The sequence below is a fragment of the Elephantulus edwardii genome, unplaced genomic scaffold (assembly GCF_000299155.1).
Source record: "Elephantulus edwardii isolate Elephantulus edwardi_28Jun2011 unplaced genomic scaffold, EleEdw1.0 scaffold00014, whole genome shotgun sequence".
NCBI lineage: Eukaryota > Metazoa > Chordata > Mammalia > Macroscelidea > Macroscelididae > Elephantulus > Elephantulus edwardii.
Window position 1 is genome coordinate 24,424,548 of NW_006399764.1, and position 22,302 is coordinate 24,446,849.

Sequence of the window (22,302 nt, forward strand, 5' to 3'; positions counted from 1 at the left end):
AACAACAACAACAACAACTTTGCTTTCAATAAGCGAGGTTGTGCCACCTGCATATTTCAAGTGGCATGCATTTTCAGAGAAGGAGAAACAAGGTGGGAGAGCATATGATGAATTGCTTGAGCATTTATAGCTCTGGTTTTTACCCGTGAGAGTTTAACTTCACTTCATAACAATGCTGAAAAAGATTGGGGAAGGAATTGTAAATCAGCATTTGGAGGTAACTTTCCCTACACCACACAACCAATATGAATCATAGATGAAATTCAGGGCTATTAATTACTATATTTGGCCTCCTAGAGCCAGAGGGATTTGAAAGAAGATATATTTGCTGGAGGTTGGACAGAATCTAGGGCTTAAAGAATTGTCAGCATTTATAGAAATAGAAAATAAATATAAGAACATTTGAAAAGGAACATATCATCTATGGAAACTTCTCCCCTCCACCATATATAGATATAGATAGATACAGAGATAAAAATAAAGATAGATATAGATATAGAGAGAGACACAGAGAGAGAGAGATATCAGCTAAATGCTTAGGCATTGTACCAAAAGGGCTCCTGATTATAAAGCAATAACACAAGTAAATAAGACATGTGATTTTGATGAGATACACACACACACACACACACACACATACATACACACATATATACACCCATATACATATTCTTATTATTAAGATTTGATAATTAGATAGCAAGTTTACAGAACAAATCTTTTTCATTTAACCATCTGAACACATTTTGTTTTGTGATGATCATCACCACAGCCGCAATGTAACCACAGGCTTCGTAACACGTCCCTGTGGTTCTTTTCCCCCTTTCATTCCTCTCCCTACCCCTTCCGCCTTCTGAACTTCATCTCTGTGAAAATGCTCTTCTTTTGATCTTTTATGGTTCTTTATCTGGGGTTATTGTTCTCCTTGTAGATTTACCTGCTGGTTGGCTAACTGCTCATTGCTTTTCATTCAGAACCAACTGCATAACTGACCCTGCAGCGGGTTTTCAGAGGCTGTATATTGCACAGGAAGAGATGGCCCATTTTTCTCTCATGGAGCAGCTGTGGATTCAAACTGTCTGCTTTATGGTTGGCAGCGCAACTTCTTACCCATTAGGGTACCAGAGCTTCCTACAAGGACACGCAAGTCTGTCTTCCATGAAATAAAACCAGAGTGATCCTTGGATGCAAGGATGGTGAAACTGCATGTCACACTGGGAGTGTTCTCAGGAGGGGCCAGTCCTAGGAAAGGTATATTATTCAGGAAAAGGTAAAGGGTCAGAGAAAGAGAGGAATGTCCTCAACAGGATGGACTGATATAGTGACTCTAACAATGGACTTGGGCATATTGGAGGTTGTTAGGATAGCACAGGACAAGACAAGGTTCCGATCTGTTGCTCATAGGGCTGCTACGAGCCATAGCAGACTCTATAGCACCTAACAATAACAACAGCAACTGTTTGGCCAAAAGTTGAACCACAGGGGGTAGTTTTTATTCCAGGTTCAAAGGGTGATTGAGGGCTATAGTTTTGGGGTCTTCACCAGTCTCTTGATAGCACCTTCTTTTGGATCCCTAAGACTTTCATCTTCCTAATAACAACATTCATTTGACCTGTCACCCAACTAACTTTTTATTTTTTCTCTTTAGTAGAACCTGATTCCCGTAGAACTGGGAACCAAGGAGATCCAAAAGTCGAGGGATTATTTGCAACTTTTCTCTCCTGTGATAATTCTGCTCTCTCTCAGAGCCTGTCAATTTGACATCCTCCACTAACCTGAAAAGAATTTACAGTAAATGTGTCAGACTGCCATGCCTTCAAATGTATGCAACATAAAAATGAAATAATAGCAGCCTAAGAGATCAGCCATTAGAGAAATACAGATACTCCTTTCCTGATCAAGAAGCACGGCATTGAGCTAGAAGAGGGCTTTGCTGACATTTAGTCAAATGTTGAATGATTGGGAAAGATCTAATACTTAGTTCACAAAGCATTTTTACATCGCTGAGGGGATCTGAAAGGGTCACAGTAGTACTGTGCTTTTACGTTTCTTTGGCAAAATGAATGCAGAAAAAAAAAATGTCCTCCAGTGTACAAGTTGACATTGAACCTTAATTTCTTTCCAGTAGAGTTTGTAGTCAAACTCTGCCATACATATCCGATCCTCTGGGAGGCAATGTAGAAAGTTGGCCACAGGGTTCTTGTTAGTGGTTCTTGCTTTGGACTCATGGTGACCTCATATGGATAAAATATGACTAAACCATGGCATTTTCACAAGCAGATCACCAGACATCTATTCTCAGGAACCTCTTGATAGGCTTGAATTCACAGCCATTTGCCTAATAATCCAGTGTTTACTCATTTGCACCATCCAGATTTCCTGGCCAGGCTGCTATTGTTCTTAGGTGCCTTTGAGGCAACCACGACTCATAGCAATTCTATGAACAACAGATCAGAATTTTGCCATAACTTGTGCCATCCTCAAGATCTCTTCCGTGTTCAAGCCCATTTTTGCAGTCACTGTGTCAACCCATCAGATTAAGGATGTTCTTCTCTTTCAGTGACCCTCCACTTTTCCAAGCATGATGTCTTTTTCCAAGGGCTGGTCCCTCCAGACAACATACTCAAAAGATGTGAGGCAAAGCTTCACCATCTTTGTCTCCAAGGCGTACCCTAGAGACAAGAAAAATTTTTTTGTCATATGAGAGTCCATAGGCTATTTAGTACTATCCACTAACAACACAATTCAAAGAGATCCATTCTTTTCCTGTCATTCATTGTCCAACTTTTGGATGGCTAGGAGGCAATTGAAAACATCAGCTGGGATCAGTTTTATTTTAGTCCTTAAACTGACATCCCTGCTTTTCTATAAAGTGATCCTGTGCAGCAGGTTTTTCCAATGCAATATATCCATTGATCTGTAGGTTGCTGCTACCATAGATGTTGGTTGTGGGTCCAAGTAACATGAAAACCTTGACAACATCAATCTTTTCTTTATCTATCATGAAGTTACCTATTGGTCCAGTGGTGAGGATTTTTGTTATCTCGATGTTGAGATGTAATCCATATTGAAAGGTGTGGTCTTTGATCTTCTTTAGTATGGACTTCAAGTCTTCTTCAGTTTCTGTGAGCACGTTGTGTCATCTGCATGATGTAGGTCGTTGATGAGTCTTCCTCCAATCTTGACATCATATTCTTTTCCATTTAGCTCAGCTTGTTGCATTATTTGCTCAGAATACAAATTGAATAGGTATCGACAAAGGATATAAACTTGTTGTACATATTTCCTGACTTTAAAGCATGCAGTGTCCCCTTGTTTTGTCTCTACAACTACTTCTTACTTCTTGGTTTAGGTATAAGGTTCACATGAGTATAATTAAATGTTATACAATTCCCACTCGTGTCAGTGTTTTCCATAATTTGTTATGATCCACACTGTCAAATGTATTTTCACAGTCAGTATAATAAAAGTGTGTATCTTTCTGGTATTCTCTGATTCAATCAAGATTCATCTGACATCTGCATCCACAATGATATCCCTTGTACAATGGCCTTTTCTGGATCCTACTTGACTTCTGCATTGCTGTTAGTATACAGTTCAGTCATGTTTTCATAATTTTAAGCAAGTGTTTACTTGCATGTGATATTTATGATATTGTTTGGCAATTTCTGCAGTCTCTTGTTTCACCTTTCTTTAGAATGGGAAGAAATATGCATCACTTCCAGTCAATTGGTCAGGTATCCCTCTTCCAATTCTTGGCATAGGCTAGTCATTGCATCCAAGGCTACATCTGCTTGCTGGATGGGTATTATATTAATTCTTCAGACCTTATTTTTTGCCAGTGCATTCAAAGCATCTAGGACGTCTTTCATCAGAACCACTGCTTCTTGATCATTTGCTATTATTGTTGTGTACTGTTGAGATGAAATCAACTCATAATTGACCTTCTAGCAGATTTTCTAGTGGGTTTTAGGGAGCTCTGCTGGCCTAGTGGCAAGAAGCTACACTGCAATCCTGAAGACACTCAGTTCAAATCCATCAGCTGCTCCATCTCTTCCTGTGTAATTAACTGCCTCTGAAAACCTGCTGGAGGGTCAGCTATGGGCCAGTTCCTACTCAATGGTACACTACAAGAACAACAGTGAATTTTCAGAGGCGTTAAATCATATGGGAGAAGATCATCTATCTTTCCACTGAAGAACAGCTATTGGATTAAAAATATGAGCCTTTGGCAGTGCAACTCCTTACCAAGAAGTCACCACCAGAGCTCGTGAAATTGTCCAAAGTTGACCAGTTCTTTTTGGTACAGTGACTCTGTGTATTCCTTCCATCTTCATTTGATGTTTCCTGTATCATTCAAGATTTTGCACATAGAATCTTTCATTATTGCAATTTGAGGCGAATTTTTTCTTCAGTTCTTTCTGCTTGAGAAATGTTGAATATTTTCTTATCTTTTGGCTTTCTAACTTCAGCTATTTGTATATTTCATTATAGTATTTGTTGTGTTTTTTTTTCTCTTGAATTATCTTTTGAAATCTTCTGTTCTGTTCTCTTTCTTCAGCATTTCTTTGTTTTGGCCTCTCCAGATTCTAGTGTAATTTTCAGAACCTTATGTGATACTTCTTTTGGTCTTTCCTTTCTTCTCTGTGTTTGTAATTACCTTGTCATCTGATTTTCTGTTATTAATGTTCAATGCATCAAATCTATTCAGATGATTTTAAAATTCATGTGGAATAAACTCAAAGACATATATTGGCTTGTGCATATAGGACTTAATAGCAGGCACTTAACAACGACAGTAACAACAGAACTCAGTTGGCCTAAGGGACCACTTTCGAGCATCACTTTAAAGTTGGGTGATTTTAATCTGTGGCCCTCAGGCTGGGTTTTATTTCTTTTTGGTCAAGCATTCTTCTAAGTGGTATAGCACTGGTCTGTCCAGTTGCTGCACAGAGGTAACTCGTGGTTGCTGTTATGCTGGACACTGTGACCCTGATGTGTCAAATGCGATACTGGTTACCCATGGTAGACAGTGTTTGGTGGAGCTCCTCGATTAAAACAAGCTTGGAAACAGAAGTGGCATCACTTCTTAAACAGCTTGCCTCTGGAAATCCTATGAACTTGGAGAAACAATAAAAGTTATTCAAGTGTTTAGGTCTTTTGTTTATAGGGTCGCTATGAGTCATCTACAACTCAACGACACTTAACAACAGCAGCAGCAGCAGCAGCATGTTGTTGTTGTTGTTTAATGCCGTCGAGTCGTGGACGACTCATAGCAACCCTATGAACGAGCAGCCTGAGCACTGTTCGTACATAGAGTTTCCAGAGGCAAGCCATTTTGGAAGTGGATGCCGCTCCTGCTTCCAGAGCAGCAGCATATAGGTATTACTTTTCTTTAGTCTTAATTTGACCTTGAATATCAGTAATTCATGTAATAGCAGTTTAGAAGACCAACTGGTTAGAGGCTCAGAAAGGAGAGATACAAATATTGGCATTAACTTTTATCTTGTAAGAAATGAAGGTTCCCAATTAAACAACTATATATTAAATTACCCATTAAACTACCACTGTATATCTCCCTGTGTTCTGATCTCTATTTGTTGCAACAGTAAATAATTTAAGATCAACAAATGTTAACCTTCTCTCTTCTTTCTTCAGAAAAGTAAGGAATAAAAGTCCTAAACACTAAGTAGCTTATTTTACTTTTACCCCTACCCAGGCCACCCTTGAACTTGCTTCCAATTACTTCTACTCTTGGAATCCATTTTTAAGTCTTTTCTCATGTGTTGAAAGATTCATCAGGAGAATAGATCACAGGATATACATTATCTCAAGTGTCTATATTGACTCATCTGAGATGTCAGTGCCACAAATTTTAGAGATCACACAGGCAAGTATTCAATTAATTCCATGAACATTAATTATGAGACTGATAACGTGAATGAAACTTGAAATCTTTATGCTCTGTGAAATAAGTTAGTTTCATAAAAGAAACAATTAATTGTATAACCCTGCTGTTGTTAAGTGCCACTGAGTCAACTGTGACTCTTAGCATGTACAATAGCCCTAAAACTTGCTCTAGCCTGTGCCAATCTTATTGTCTCTGACACATCTACTTCCCACTACCCCAGTCACTGAAACAATTCATCTCATTGAGGGTCTTCCTCTCTTATGCTGTTCCTCCATCCTCCTAAGCATGATGTCCTACCAAGGACTGGTCCTGCCTTGCAACATATCCAAAGTATATTAGACAAAGCTTCAGAATCCTTGCCTCCAAGAAGCAGCCTGGCTTCACCCTCTCTAGGATAAACTTGTCTGTTCTTTTAGCAGTCCATGTTATATTCAATACTCTTCTCCAGCACCATAGCTTAAAGGCATCAATTCTTCTCGCATCCCTAGTTATTGTCCACCTTCTTGATGCATAGCAAGTAATTGCAAAGACCATGGCCTGAATCAGACATACCTTAGTCTCTAAACTGATACTGTTGCTCTTCAGTACTTTGGAGAGGTCTCTGACAGCAGGCTTTCACAATGCAATTTGTCTTTTAATTTCCTGGCTGCTGGTACCAAGAATGTTGATTATAGAGCCAAACAAAGTAAAGCTGTCAACAATCTCAATCTCTTCACCATCTATCATGATGCTGCCAATTGGTCCAGTGGTGAGAATCTTTGCTTTCTTGATGTTGAGCTTTAATCCATATTGAAGGTCACAGTCCTTGATATTCTATAGCAAGCACTTCAGATCTTCCTCAGTTTCTGCAAGCAGGGTTGTCTCATCTGTATAACAGAGATTGTTGATGATTCTTCCTCTAATCCTGATGCCACATTTCTCCTCATAGAGCCCAGCCTCCCAGATAATCTGTACTGCATACAGATTAAAAGAACATGGAGATAGGATATGTCCCTGGCATACACCCTTCCCAATTTATATGAAATATATAGGATCAATAAATAGAAATGGACCTACATTTATTAATTATTATCAAGGATAAATACGACAGAGGGAGAAGGAAGAAGAATTTCTTAGGGGACACAGAATTTCTATGATGAATGAAAGGATTTTTTAAATATGGATAATGGTGATTGTTGTACAAGTTATGTCACTATGTTGCATACTAAAATTGACATTACAAATACTTTGAGATATATATATATATACTTTTACCATAAAAACACAGTATACATTTAAATTAGATCATATTTATTCAATGTATATCACTGTTCCTAGTGTATACATCCTGCTCATGCAGATCCGAAATGTCTCAGAACTTCTCAAATGAAAAATGTGTATTTTGGCAGAAAGATCTCCAATGGTGAATACAAGATTTCTACAGCTTTCTGGAGACTACCCTGTCTATCTTGTCATCTCTTAGTTATTAGAAGCTGCACAGTCTTCTACTATTCTCAAGTTTCTCTGCAGAAGACTTATTTCCAGAGTTGCAAGTATGATAACTAGAATCAAACCATATGAACGTCTTTGAAAAGGAAGGCAAACCTCAAACTCAATTTACAAGATATACGCCCCTTAAAGGAAATTGAATATCCACAGGCCAATCTCCATTAAGTCCCCAGGTACTTACGCTGATATGCTGGCAGTTTATTGTAATTGGGTCACTATCTATTTTCAGAGTGACGGAGGAGCAGGGCTCATTACCGTCTATCATACTGCCCTCTCGTGGGTACTGCCCAGTCACCAGTTGCAACTGAGTTGGCAGACACGCTGCAATGCTGAGTTATTTAGAACAGAGTTGTACTTGACTGGATTTTCTCTGGTGGTCTTTTCAGAAGTAAATCTTTAGGCTTCTGAGTGGAACTAGAGTTTTTAACATTTTTGTTAGCATCCAAGCAGGTCAATTCTTTCTACCATCCAAGCTGTGCCCAGTAAAAAGCCGTCCCTATCAAATGTTTCAAAGTCGGTTCTACTCTTGGTAATTCCACATGTTTCAGAGGAGAACTACGCCCAAAAGATATTCAATGACCATGATCTTGAGAAAGCAGGTGTAAAAAAAATAAAAAATAAATTAACAAAAAGAAAGAAAGAAAGAAAGCAGGTGTGTAGTGCCATTGGATGATTTTAAACTTCCAACCTTTTGGTTAGCATCCAAGAGCAAACCATTAAGTCAGTTATTAACAAGAAACTCCTCTGAAAAAACACAGGTGATGAGTACAGCAGCTGCAAGCCAAGCTTGATTTGTATTTGAATCTCAGCTGTGCACAGAACTTCATCCTACTCCCTTTTACGCTGCAGCTCCTGAGTTTCACTGTGGGTGCGTGTCCCTGTGTTACAAAGATGTTTTTGGTACTTGGGTTGAGAGCTTAGTGGCTGAAACATTTGTGCACTCTGAAGGGACATGGACGGAGTAGAGATGAAGAAGAGATGCTTTTAAAAAAGCATCTCAAAGGGGGGAAAGGCGGTGAGGATGAGATGCTTTGTATGCTTGCTGTGAACCTTCCACTGCACGTTGGCAGAGGAGTGTGTGTGGTGTAACATGATACATTTGGGACTACTAACAGAAAGACTAGCAGTTCAAAGTCACCAGTTGTTCAGTGGGAGAAAGAAGGAGACCCATCTTGTAGAGATTTACAACTGCAGAAACTGGAGGGTTTTCAAGAGTCAGAATCGCCTTGACACCAGTGGGTTTGGGTTTTGGTTTGTATGTTGGCAAGCACTCAAACTACTTTGGCTCTAATGGAACCCTTGTTCTGGAACTCTGGCCAAGTCACAATACCTTGCAGGTTTTTCTCCTCTATAAAATGAGGTTAATTCTTTGTAGGGCTGTGGTGAGTATTAAGCAACAGACCATATGTGACAACATTTGGCTGATTCTCATTGCATATTTGAATGCTCAATAAATATTAGTTTCCTCTTTCCCAAAGTCCAGCAGTAATGCTTGTGAGCATGCTATGGAAAGGAATTGGACTTCATGCATCAAAGTCCTTGTCTCCCCCCCTGGAATGCCAGCATGCTGGTAAATGTGTCTGTCTGTGCAAGGAAAATGAATTGAAATGGTTCATGCAAATTCTGTTGAGGAAAGAAAAAATCAAAACTGCAGGCAGGATATACAAAGAGGATGATTTTCTTTAGATCTGAAGCCTGACCAAGAAACATTTTCATTGACTTTGGCTCCAAACAGCTTAGCAATTAGAATACAGAGCATCGGAAGATGATTACAAATGAAGTAGGCTTAGGGAAATTACAGCGTGAATGATTTTCCCTTCATGAACACATATAGGAAGGAAAGAAGGAGTGGTCTGGTTACGATTCTAACACAATTGTACATGTCTAAATTAATTTTATACCATTTTAAATGCCACATTGTAAGTTTTTGGTACATTTTAATATATATTCCAAGCTGTGCTTCTCTTCAAAACCTGCACATACGCATTTGATACTCTTACTCTCAGACTTTAGTCTGTACAAAAATCACTTTAGGGGCTATTTAAAAATATATAGATTCGGGAAGTTGGCTGTAAACCCCTGGATCCCTGGGTGAGTCTATTGAAGATGAAACAGGGATTCATCTTTGAGGAAGATACATAACGTGTTCTCTCTGATTCTAAAAGATGATATGTGCATGAAATTTTAAGATTCCTTTTAGAGTTGTGAGAGTAAAAATTCACAACTTAATCTCTGATAGTCCTTTCCTGATAACTGCTCTCACTGCGTGTCCTGTCATGTGCGTTACACACATACATACGTCCATACACACACAGTGTTTTTATCACCCCACCCCGTCACATCAGGTCACAGAGGCTCATCATTTTAATAGTTTACACCATACATAAGTACCAGCTGCCAAATGAACCTGAATATTATGTCAGAAAGTGTGGTGACTGTTTCTTTTTATCTAGCGACAACAACAGAAAGGGAGATGCAAATGGCTGAAGGGTTTATTTTTGGTTTCTGCCACTAGGTTTCTTTCCTGCTTCCAGTCTTTCTCCAGCCTACTATTGTCACAATTTTCTGCCTCCTTTTTTGGAATTAGATTGGAGGCACTTAAAACACAGTAGGAAGAGTCCTGGTAACATGGTTGTTTTCTTTGTTTTTGTTGTGTTTTTTTAAATTCATTTTAATGAGCATTTACAGATATTTTGGATTTCCATTCATTCATTGTTGTACTTTTCTCCCTGCCCACCCCTCCCCCCAGTTTGCTCCTCTCTTTGAAAAGTAAAAGAAAAATTCTTTCATTGGTGTACAATCCCTCGCCCCAGTACACTCCACTATGCAACCTTCATTCTGGACTCTTGTGATACCCATAATACCCAATCATATATTGCTTTTAAACTGTTCTCTCCCTCATGTGTTTCAATGCAGTATACACGATTTTTTTAAAGCATTCAACTCCTAAGCAAACGAAAAGATCAACAACTCAAACCCTGCCAGCTACACCCCAAAGAGGAACCTGAGGTAGTCTGCTTCCATGAAGAAAGGGCAAAGCCCCAGACTCCCCAGGAGGCGGGTCTACTCTGTTTACAAGATCATGATGAGCCGGAACAGGCTGGGTGAAGGGGTGTGGTTTGGGTTTATAGTATAGTGAATGTGACGGGGATTCAGTTCAGCATACTGAAGTTCAAGGTCCAGTCCAACTACTTGCTCTCTGTTGTCTAATCTTTCTAGACTCTACTTTTATTGATTTTTTCCCATTTTATAAACCATGACTGTAAGTCTGGAAACCAAAGAGAATGTGAAAGCAGGAGGAAAAAATGGATTTAGTTTATTATTGTCACTCTTACTTTGATCCAAATTTGTATCACTATTTCCAGCTATGCTCTCCCTTAATGTGAGTTCCTTTTTCATTATTGCATGTAAGGGATTTATTTTTCCCCAAATCACTTTAATGACTTTTATAGCATGTATATACGCTAAGCTGAACACACCTTTAGGAAGAATCATCCTCCTGGCAAATATTTGCAGAATTTCTCAAAGTCATTGAGAAGTGATCAAGTATTGTTTTTGTTACTTCTCATGGAGTTGATTCAGGTTCATGGTGACCATGGTGCAACACTGGCTGGTCCTATGGTATCCTAACAATCTCCAGCATGTGTGAGTCCATCAATTATTGCTATTGGGTCTGTCCATTTCATGGTGGGTTCCCCACGACTTTACTGGATGTCCACTTCACCAAACATGGTGGTATCCTCTACTGATTGATTCTTTATAATTTGGTGTCCAGACTAAGTAGTTCAGATAGTGTTCTGCCTTTGTTAAAACCAATCAGGTTTTTACTAGTTAAATTTTAAAAGTGGATAACCAAACCTTTCTTCCGACTTTGCCTTGTTGGTGGTTGTTGATTTGTACCTTCGAGTCCAAACTGACCCGTAGCTGACCCTCCAGCAGGTTTTCAGAGGCAGTTAATCACACTAGAAGAAATTGCCCATCCTTTTCCCTCAGATCAGCTGGTGGATTCAAACCGTGTGCCTCTGGGATTGCAGTGCAGCTTCTTATCACTGGGCCACAGGAATTTGCATTGGTAGTAAACACTAAGTGTGTGTATAGGGTCTGCACAGAGCAAAGATATTTACTGAAGCAGATTCTGAGTCTTCCAAAACGAGACACCGTTACAGTCTCAATCCCTTCGTTTTATGTTTGGCAAACACAGTTCAGGCAGCATGTGAACCTGTTTTTCTGCTGAGTGGATTCCTAGCTTGATGTCACCTGTATTGAAGGCCACGCCTTTCAGTCCTCATGTGCTTTAACAGCTATGCCAGGGGCAGAGGCTCCTGAACCAACCTTCTATCTTTCTGGTTTATTGCCATTTAAGAGCAGATGTGAAACCCCTTTCCTGCATAAAACTTCATGGCTAGACTCAGAACTGCCTCTCTCTGGACTTATAATTCATCACTCTCTTAAGTAGAATTTCACTCTCAGAAAATTGTTGGGTGTTTTGGAAAGATAATTCTCTTTGTTAAACCTCCTTTACCTTCAGATACAGAGGCAACATGAAGATTTAGTTTGCATTGATACATAATGGAAATTTCACTCTATTTTTCTTAAGTCCCTCCCCATGCATGACTCATGAAATAATAGCATCAGCTACTTCCCTCTTTGCTAAACTTTTCGTTGTAGGCAGGCATTGCATCAAAACTGTGAGCTCGCAGTGATAAGCACTCAGCAAGTAAACACCCAGCTTGAGCGATCTTTTGCTACAGAGGAGATTTGCTCCTTTTTAGCATTGTTTCTTTGTGTCTTTCTAAACTGAAGTATGAATTACTTCATTCTCTTGCTTTTACCCACTTGTTTGATATATTTGGACCTTATTCTATGTCTAATCTAGTACATTTGATTTAATATTTTAATAGAAAGATATGCATTTATTAAACTGGAGGCTATGTAGTATCAATCCATCTATTCACCCATCTCTCTTTTATTCATTTTCAACATATCTAGCCACAAACCTGCAAGCATATTTTTTTATTTCAATCTACTTTTAGTGAATGATAGTTTGAATTATCTTTTCCCCCCAAGTTCCCATGAATGATTCATAAATGTCTCTGATATATAATAGAGGTAACATTTTAGAATTGTCAGTAGTGCAAGGAACAATAGCTTCATATTTTCTATATTGTTTAGGAAACTCAAAAACATAAACACACAGACACAATATATAAAGATGTGTTCACTTCGCTTTTCCAATCAGGTTTATAAAATATGGCAAGTTTATCTAAGAAGCAATAGTTCCATTTCTCATTTCACATATTGAAAAGGACTATAACAATATTGTTATTTTCCCCATCAGAGATAGTCAGGGACGCTTACCAAATGGAGGGATAGAATGGCAAATCAATGTTACCTAATCCTTAGTTGTAACCTTAGAATCCTTCATTTTCTCTTTCATGATTTATCTTGTGCTGATTGATTATTCAAAATGGTTTTTATAGCCATTGACTTTGACTTTCACCATGTGTCTGGGTGGTTGTTATTGTGTACCGTAGAGTCAGAACTGACCCACAGATGACCCTCCAATGGGTTTTCAGAGGCAGTTAATCACATACGAATAGATTGTCCACTGTCCTCCCACGGAGCAGCTGGTGGCCTGGAACTGTATGCCTTCAGGATTGCAGTGCATATTCTTACCACTAGGCCACCAGGACTAATGTGAATGGGGTAGATAGCATCTGTAGAATGGGAACATAAAATAATGGGAACATAAAAATAATGTGCATAGACTTCTAATGAGGGAATTGATGTGTTTTAAAATGAATACTGAACCTGCTCAGTTTAAGCCTACTGAGGAAGGGTGGGAATCTCACAATCATGACGAATGAAGTGGAGAGGAAAGCATGAATTCATGTGGGCCAGAGATTGCTACACAAGACACCCTGGAATTGAGACCAGAGTAGCAACAGCAGAGGTGGCAGAGACTGAGTGACCAACATGAGACAACTAAGCTGGAATTGCTGCTTCACAGAGCCAGGGTGAGAGCCTTTGTCCAGGCTTACTACAGGGCTGTGGGGAGCTATCATAACTGGCAGGACTAAGGAAGCTTTGTAACACTGGCCTTAAACCTCAAGGCGAAAGATCAGAGAACCTGAAAGCATGCCCAATAGCTGTCTTCATTGAAGAATTGTGTCCTGTTTCCTATCTGCATTGCAACTTATTACTTCCTTAATAAACCCCATGCGTGTGGCCTTGGTTCTGTGACTTCTGTGTGGTCACCACAACAGAGTATCAGATCCAGTAGTAGAACAGCAAGAACTCTGGAAGAGACAGGTGATGTCCCACAATTGATGATAGAAGTGGATGGAGGGGCCTGTCTGACTTCACAAGTGTTGGTTTTATGCTGTAGGTGTTGTAGAAGGGGATCCTTCCCCTTTGTAGTCATGCATAACAGCTGTATGTTGTTATAGATTTCTAGATTAAGACTCACACATCTGATATGATTTCTCCTCTATTAATAAACTTTCTACTTAATTGTCCTAAGATTTCCATTTCTCAGAAGACTCCAAATTTACCTACTTGAAGCTACCAGTTCTTGATCATTTATTAAAAATATTATTTTTATGAAGAAAAATAGTGAATCAAGCAGACGAACCATGGACTAGTGGCTGACAGAATTCTTTTAAACCTACTTATATCAACCCTCTGAACTGTGGTGGTCTAGACCATAGTGGGTCATGCTGCCAACCCAAAGGCCACACCTCTGTGGTGATTTAAATCCAGAGATGAGTAATCCCCTCTAATGTGATTTACAACTTTCAAAATTCTCACTGGATGGTTAGCTATCAGTTTATTTTGACTTGTTGGCAATGAGTATTTGGGTATATCAAACTGAGTTGAGCTGAGTTGAGTTGAGTTGAGTTGAGTGGAGTGGAGGGCACTGTGGTGACGTAGTCTGTAGGATATTGTACAGCTAAATAAAAGGCTGCACACCTTTGGAAGTCTGAACCCGCTAATGGCTCTGTGATACTTTACTCTCATTGTGATTTCCAAGTAGCCTTGGAAAATCAACGGAGACTTGCTACAAGTCAGAACTGAGTCAACAGCAATGAGTTTGAGTTTGATATTGACTCTATACTTTATTTGTTCCTTCTTTAAATATGATTCTGTTTGCTTGACTTTTTGATAGTTACTTGGTAGTCTTGACTTTTTTCAAAACTGTGCCTCCACGAAAGATTTTAAAGCATAAAGAATTAAATATAATATTTCTTAAGGCCAAATCTTTTCTCACACACACACACAAACGCGTGCGCACAAGTACTTGCTTACAAGGATCTTATACTACAGGATCTAGAAATGAGTTTCAAAGAATGGAGAAGAAAAGAGAAGAAAATTTAAAAGAAGAAATGTATTATAAATTGCTGCAGGACTGTACAACAATGGATGCAAATGTAGCAATAATGGTGAGGTGGGGGCAGGACAGGGTAGTATATCGTTGTGTTGTACAAGGAGTTAGTAGGAGCTTGGATGAACTTGATGGCACCTACTGAAAACAACTTTGTAAAGACACTATCATGACATAATGACATAAAAAAGAACTCAGGATGCTGAGTGAATAGATGGGTCAGCGAGGAACATATGGACTGAGACCTGAGGGATAACAACTATCTGAGGGGATAAAACCCCAGGATGAGATGACAGTCAAGTGGAAAACTGCTTGAAGCCACAGAGGAATGTGGAGAAGGCTATGTGGCAGCAGCTTACTGTGTGGTGTGCATGACGTGAACAGACTGACAAACAGATGCATTCCTCTTGAGAGCCATAAGATGAGCTGTTAACTGGGGGGCAGGCAGCAGAAGCAACAGATATGCTTACATTTCTGATAATGTGGTGGACGAAACACTCTGAATGAAAATGGCATACATCCTTACATCATTTTAAATAGAGAATTAACCTCAGTATGGATGGTGAAGAGATTAAGATAGTTAACAGTTTTCATTTACTTGGCTCCACAGTCAACACTCTTGGTACCAGCAGCTAAGAAATCAAGAGATGAATTGCATTGGGAAAGTCAGCTGTGAGGGACCTCTCAAGAGTACTTAAGAGCACCAACGTCAGGCTGGAGAGTAAGGTGTGCCTGATCTGGGCTATAGTCTTTATAATCACATGCTATGCATCAGAGAGTTGGACAGTGACTAGGGATGATAGAAAGAGAATTGATGCCTTTGAGCTGTGGTGCTGGAGAAGAGTGTTGAATATACAATGGACTGCTAGGAGAACAAACAGGTTTGTCCTGGAGAGGGTGAAGACGAAATACTCCTTGGAGTCAAGAATTCTGAAGCTTTGTCTGACATACTTTGGGCATGTTGCAAGGAGGGTCTGGTCCTTGGAGAGGGACATCATGTTTGGGAGAGTAGAGGGACAGAGCAGGAGACGAAGACCCTCAATGAAATGCATCGATTCTGTGGTTGGTGTGGTCGGAATGAATGTGTTGGAGACGGCGAGGTTGGCACAGGATGGAGCAGCATTTAGGGCTCTTGTACACAGGGTCACTATGAGTCACAAGCGACTCAGTGGCACATAACAACAACAATAACAACAACAACCACCACCTCTCAAGGCAGGATAGAGAGTTTCCAGAGGTCAGAAATGCATGAGAAGCCAGAAATAAGGAATTTAAGCTAATGACGAAACCATTTCTTCCCTGTGGTGACAGCAAAGAGATTGGTGCATTGACCCAAGTGAATAAAAAGTATTTTGCTATCAGGTCCTCCTCAGTCCCAGAAATCAAAGTGTGCTTTGACCCACACATACAGGGCAGTTACAATTGATGGCCACCATTCTCCAGGACCCAAGATGAATATACCCTCAATGAAAAGATGGATGAATTTAAAATCTGTCTAGTATTAAAAGAAGATAACTTGGAATTAATATTGACCTGGGTAATGATGGGTTAAATAAAAGTTCTTAGACATGGTAACCACAAAGAGGCCCCAGGAACTCCTGTGGTTTATAAGCTTCTATTACAGTGTTATCTGGCAAAGTGCAAACAGAAAAATTCAATTGTCAATGATTAGTTATCTATGATGAGGAGAAAAGGGAGAAACACGTGGGAAGAACAGCCAGAGGGCTTCCGATGTCACATTAATGTTCTCTTTCTCAGGCAGAGTGATACTTAGTAGGAATTTATGGTATTACTTTTTCAATGTCTGTTTGAATTTTAGATAATTTTTAAAAAATTGAAACAAAATGAACAACTTTTAAAATGATGAAAAATGGTAAGTTTAGAGAAAAAACCTTCATCACTTGCTTTAGATGACTTGACACACTGACTGCAGAGGATCAAAAATTGCGATATGGATTGCGTCTCAATATCAAGAAGACAAGTCTTCACCACTGGAGTGATAACAATCTCATGATAGATGGAAAAACGATTAAAATTGTCAATGACTTCACCTTACTTGGATCCACCATCAACACCCTTGATACCAACAGTAGGGAGACCAGAAGACATTGCATAGCGTCAGGCAAGTCTGCTGTCAGGGACCTATTCAAATTACTGAGGACCAGTGGTGTCAGTTTGAGAAGTAAGGTGCCCTTTGTTCAGGCTGTGGTCTTTTTCAATTACTTGCTATGCATCTGAGAGGTGGACAATGAATAAGGATAATAGAAGAAGAATTGATGCCTTGGAGCCATGACGTTGGAGAGAAGTATGGAATATCCCACAGACTGCCAAAAAAAACCGAAAGAAATATCTTGGAAAATGTGCAATCAGAGTGCTGCTTATAAGCAACAATGGCAAAACCTTGTCTCATATTTTGGGCAAGTTGCTAGAAGAGTTATTCCTTGGAAAGGGATGGATATCTTGCTTGGAAAGATGGAGAGGCAATAAAAGAGAGGAAAACCCTGAAGGAGATGGATTTCCCATTGACTCCATCACTGGGCTCAGGCGTGTCAGAGATGATGAGGATGGAACAGGACAGGACAGGGTTCCCATCAGTTGTTCATAGATTGCTATGAGTCATACAGCAACTGCTTAGTAATATTTTCTCTTAAGATTTTCATGGTATAAGAGTTTGTGTCTTATCTACACCCCTGTTCAGCATGAAGAAGCCAGAGAGTCGGCGTCCAATTCCCAAATCAATAAGACAGTTGGTTTAATTACTATTGGAAAACCCTTGTCATTCCTCTGTAGCATCTGGTTCCCACTGGACCCTCATCATTTCCTTCACCTGCTCCCCCACCGACCAAACAGTGCAGCTCTGCAACTGCATCCTGGCCCATCCTCACCCTTCTGCCCCCAACCCTCACCTCCTTGTACCCCCAATATGTTTTTCCCAATAAAAAAAATTAAATTAAAAAAAAAGTTTGTGTCTGTAATCTCCCAATATAATGTATTTCTACTTATCAACATTCAAATAGCCTTGTATTGAGTTATGTCTGCATGCTAACCTTCAACTATTCCCAACTCAGCAAGTTGTAGTGTATTTCCCATTTTCTACATCCTCTTATTGCTGTTAGCTGCTACCAAGTCAACCCCTAAAGCATGACAACTCCATGAACTAAATGCTGTCCACTTGTGTACTGTGATTATTCCAGAAGGCATTACTGTGATTCATGTGGTTTTCATTGGCTGTGTTTTGGAAGTGGAACATGAAAGCTTTCTTCCTAGTCCACCTCAGGTTGAAAATTCCACTGGAATTTGATCCACATCATGGCAGCACACATCTGGGAGCAAAGTTGTGTCTCCTGCTTGGAGACCAGATAGAATTCTAGCATCAAACCATCCATGCCTCTTGTCAGCAGCCATCAACACCATCAGCAGCAGCATGGCATATTTAAATTAGGCTGAGTTTGTCTTTATTAAAATTATTGTTTTATTTGTTTTATCATTCACTTTTTATGCAATCATTCAAATACCTTGTTTCATTTATACTGATTGTGTTTTATACAATCACTTCCATACATTGTTTCTTATATAATTGATTACTATTGATCTATTACTTTTACTTCTCCCTCTCCTCAAGTCCCCATTGCACCTTTGCCATGAGTTTTTGAGGGAAGAATCCTTATCAGATTCACTCTTGTGCCTCCCGTCATTCTAACCACAGGACTCTGCACACAGTAGGCATCCCCATCATCAATAAGCCACCCTATATCATACTTCATACTGAATATTGAGTATATATACTAAGTGATCTATTTCCAGCTTAGGGGAATTGACAATAGAGTTGGTCAAAAAGTCTCAGTGAAGAACATTAGCATATTTTCAGGTGGTATGAGGTGGAATTATCTTTGAGGGAGAAATATTCTTTATATTTTGGGATAGAATGTGAACCATTGCGGGCAGGAACAGCCAGAAGGCAAAGGACACAGAAGTGAAGGCTTAGATATTTTTCATTAAAAAAGAGGAAGTTTGTTCTCCATGTGCAAGAAAAGAGAAAATAAAGGACAGGAGAGTGGACCAAGGCAAATGATGTGAGACTAGGCTATGACAGAACAAATAAAAAGACTTGGTGATGGGATGGCCAAAGCGAAGGAATTGTCCCAAATCACTATATGTTATGTCCCTCCCTCTCTGTCAAGTCTTCAGGAAAGCCTACTTCATTGTAAAGGCATCCAGATTGTGAGGGAGGTCCTGTGAAAATTAGCAGATGCTCCAAGATTTATGTTTAGGTGAATTCCAAAAAGCATAGACGGTAATTGCTGGACACAAACATGACGTATAAACGGAAATATTTCAGGAGGGATATGAGCCCACAGTCAGAAGTGACCACAGGAAAGATGAACCCCTAAAGGAATTGAGGAATCTGGGGGATGGCTTTGTATTTCCACTAGGTGTTCAATGGAGCTTGCTCACATCTGGGATGCATTTGGAAAAAGCAAATAGCAATACAAGTTGGAAAATATTGAGAAGCAGCGATACTCAGTGTTAAAGAAATGAAGGAGGATAGAGTAAATTCTGAGAAAGTGGAAATAAACTTCTAGAAGAGATGGGACTCGAGGTAGACAACCAGAAAGATTAAGATGGGAAAACCAAAAACCTGTCAAGCAAACAAAAACATCCACCATGAAGAACATACTTGAAACAAAGGAACAGATTGGACAGAGCCAGGCAAAAGTGAAGACGGGCCACGTGACATCTAACGTCTTCTTGGGAGAGGTAAGCACATTCTCACAGTGAGTCAAGCAAAATGGAATTTACTAAGACATCATGTAATACATTCTGAATCCAAATAAGAATGATGTTTCAGTCCTCTAACCTTTAGAGTAACTGTTCAAAAGCTTCCTTCATTGATGTATCTGTTTCACTGACTTACAGGGTCTCAGCCTGCACTCACAGGAACTGGTGTGTGGGGCTATAGTTCATTATGTGTGTGTGCATGTGTAGTGGTGTGTGTTGACATGTATGTGGGGTGTGTGTATGTTTGTATGCATGCATTGACTATGTACTTGTCAATTATCTACCTGGGGCATAAAGTAATCCAATGTGCTTCCTCACAAGATCTTGGAAAGAAAGTATTCAGGAAGGATTTGAAATATGAATGGCAATGCTAAGAGGCTGGGCATCTCAGAAGGATGCTCTTTTCTGATCTTGCTTGCCAAATGAGCTCCTTTCTGACAGTAGATACCTCTGAAAGGGTCCTGTGCTCCGGAGACTGAGAGGAAGGTTGTCCTGGCCTGGCCTGGTGTATGAGAGGCCAGTCACAAGGAAATGCACCTGGGGAGTACTGTGGAGCAAAGGGCCACCGCGTGCAGCATCCCTGAGCACACACAAATGGGCTCCCACTGCAAGAATAGCAAGACTATTTAGCATTTATATAGAACTTCCCCATCATTAATTAGTTCATCCACATAACTTCCTCATGAAGAAGGTGAGTATTTTTAGTCCTTTTTGTTTCCAGCTGAGGGACCAAAGACATAGTTAGTTTAAGTAACTTTCCCAAAGCTAAACAGCAAGTCAATAAACAGCAGAGAAGCGGGAACATCGAGATGCTGAACACCTACCTGTGATGGCACTTTGTGAAGGGCATCTGCCCTGGGAGAGAATGATCAAGTCAATCTGCAGAGGGAAAAACCTACCCTGCCATTATTGGTACGTTTTTCTGCTAAAATACCTACATGGAAGATTTCCAACGTCTAGAGTTGATTCTGTATATTATGAAGCAATGAGCCTGAAATAGCATCATTCACTGAAACCAGCTATTTGGTATGTAGTAAGCTGACCCATAATGTGCTGCATCTACTCAGGGTTCAAGCCACTCATTGTTGAACTTGGGATTCCTGTGACGTATTTTGTAAAGGAATGAGGTACACTGGGCAGAAGAAGAGGCTGGATGGAGACGAGAGAAGATGGAACGGGCTGGAATATGCTATCCTATCACTGGACAGAGTTTGGGGTGTGTGTGTGTGTGTGTGTGTGTGTGTGTGTGTGTGTTTCTTGTGTGGTTTGAGGATGGAGATCAGAAACTGATTGAGGGGTCTTGAGAGTTTCTGAAATGCTAGCACATGAAAAATTGCTTCAGGGTCCCATCTACCGGGCATAGTTCTGAGAACGGAGGAGCCCTTTGTATGACTTACTCTAAGATCGGAGAGTTTGGAAGAAGCGAGATGTAGCATTGCTATTGACATTGACCTTTCTCTAATGTCACCTCTAAGTGACCTAAGTGTGAGGGTTGACAAAGCAACCTTAAAGGCTGAAAGTGTAGTCAAGATGGAGTAAGAGTCATGGGGAGAAGCTGAGCCAAGATCCTAGAAACAATCAGTGAGTTAGTCGCTAGTTTATGAGGCGCCCTGCAAAGGGTTCCAAGAAACCCTGAGCCTATCGGGGATGGGCAAATGGACCAGCCAGAATCCCAGTATAAGTCACAAATCAAACACGTCAGTACAGCTGCTGGGGCCAAGGACAATTCAACATTTATGCCTACAGTGGTTGCTCTTTCATTTCCTCTAAATCTTGTCCTCTTTCTATTTCTACAATCTAAACAGGGTTTGTTTGTTTTTCTTCTTCTTCCTCTTAGAAATGTAGAAAATTCCACATGGTTGACAGCACTTAATGCTGACATCAAATTGTAACAAGAAACCTAAGCTGCCAAGGAGCAAAGCTTCTCAGAAAACTTCTTACAATGAATGCAGAGAGAAGGACATACCCTTGGGCTCAAGAATCCTAGGTTCCAATCTGAAACGTGTCATTTACAACTGCAACCCTGAACAGATAATTTAATTAACTTTCATTTCTTCATCTGTTAAGAGGAAACATCAAAGTATTCTCTTCTGGTACATATTCTGAGGGCCAAATGAGATAAAGTGTGAAAAATTATTTTCAAAGTATGAAAGAGCTAATTCATAATTGTCACATTTAAAGAGTGCTTGATATTATTATGCACTTTCCATGGATTACCTCAATCAAGAACTCTAGAAGGTCAGCACCATTGCTCTATGCATTTATGCCAGGCAGAGTTGTGGCAGTAACCAAATTCATACTTTCATTGGGGGAATCTGAGGAGATTAAAGAAAGGAGCTATTGACCAAGTCATGGGGACAGTGTGGGGGAAACACTGGAGGTGCCACAGGACCCTGAGGATAGTGACGGCAGTCACAGTAACCATTATAGACCTGAAGGGGTTACAGAAGGAAGCAGGACCCAGAGAGAGCCACTGCCCTCTGGAGAAATCCAGCAAAAATCCCTCTGACCATGGGTTGAGAGACTTAGCTAGTCCTGGCAGTGGGCTAGAGAGGAAGTCTGGGAACTAAGTATCCTTTTGACATAATGTTCTTCCTCCAGTCACTGACAAAGCCTATTTAATGCCTGACTATATTTCCTATTATCTGGTAGAATATATCTATTTTGTGGCATGGATATATATTTACGGTTACCCATGGTGAACAGTGTTTGGTGGAGCTCCCGAAGGAAGAACTCAAGA